Here is a 1252-nt window from a genome sequence, read left to right as displayed (position 1 = left end):
CGGGCTGTGTCTGCCTATCCCCCGCTGCAGCATGAACTGCTGAGGATGGCACATCATCCCCTTGCTCCTTGGGAATTGGGCCCACTTTTGTCCCTCCCTGACCCCTGCAAACGCCTTTCTTGGTCTCTGCTCTGTGCCACTGCATTTGCTCCTTCTCATTAAAGCCTTTTGTGCAGCATCCCTGGAGAGTTGTGGTCGTTTGTTCTCCTCCTCCCTCAGGTCACCATCTGATCTGCAAGGATGAGCACTGGCTGCTGTCCTGAGCTTACCAGCAGTTACAGAAAAAGGTCCTTGAGTTTAGACCAGAGTATCAAATCCCTCAGTCATTGAGCTTGAGACTTTAATCTGGAGATCACGGCCCTGCAGGGCCAGTTTCTGATTTTTTCTTTGTAAAACTTAATAGAGATTTTGAATAACTTTTCAGTCACCTTAGTTGATCATCCTCTACAACTACCTGCAGGTAGTTGTGGCCGAGTGGTGAAGGCAATGGACTAGAAATCCATTGGGGTTTCCCTGCGCAGGTTCTAATCCTGCCAACTACAGGGCAAAGAACCCTTTTTGGGTGCAAAGAGTCCTTTTGGGTGCCGCCACCTGCACAGCTCCCAGCCCTCCGGGCTGCCAGGGACAGGAGCTGCAGCCTGCCCACAGGGCTCCTCCTGCACTTGAACTCCCAGCTCTTCTCCCACAGCAGCAGCAGCACAGGAGGAACTGCTGCAAACCTGCCCAGAAGGACCAGGGAAACCCTGAGGGGCCTTTGGAAGGGGATGGCAGAAAAGCTCATTGATGGTGAAGTGCTGTGTGCCCTGTAGCCATGGCACTGAGGCTGGGGTAGCACTGGGAGGGGAAAAAAGCTCACAGACATTTTCTGTATGAATGAAGAAGAAAAAGGCAAATAACGAGGGGACTGGGCGCTGAGCATGGCATTGTTTCCAACTAGCACCCAGAGTGAAAGGCGAGGAGCTCCACCTATCAAACTTGCTTAGAAGTATAAACTCTGCCTAGAATACAAGCTTTTATATCAAAGTAAAAATGACCAGCATTAGGCTAGGGCACCTCTGTGTACACAGCTAAAAGAGGATAATGAATTCTCTTATTAATTCACAGCAAAGAGTCTCTCCCTCACTCCTTGGCCAGCAAGGAACTGAGCTGTATCACGGGTCCAGTCCCACAGCACCCTGGGAGCACAGCTGGATTTGTGGTGAGGGCTGCAGCCCTCATGATCTCCCTGGACTGGAGGTGTCCTGGGCCCTGC

The 1252-nt window shown here is 51.7% G+C and overlaps 1 non-coding gene across 1 annotated transcript; it reads left to right on the top strand.

Moving 5' to 3' along the window:
* Nucleotides 1–460: 460 nt before the first annotated feature.
* Nucleotides 461–542, top strand: TRNAS-AGA. The gene has a single exon. It is a non-coding gene; the product is annotated as a tRNA-Ser (tRNA).
* Nucleotides 543–1252: the final 710 nt, after the last annotated feature.

Source organism: Corapipo altera, unplaced genomic scaffold (genome assembly GCF_003945725.1).
Source record: "Corapipo altera isolate COAL_440 unplaced genomic scaffold, ASM394572v1 60686, whole genome shotgun sequence".
Taxonomy (NCBI): domain Eukaryota; kingdom Metazoa; phylum Chordata; class Aves; order Passeriformes; family Pipridae; genus Corapipo; species Corapipo altera.
This window is presented reverse-complemented; position numbering and strand designations above follow the sequence as displayed.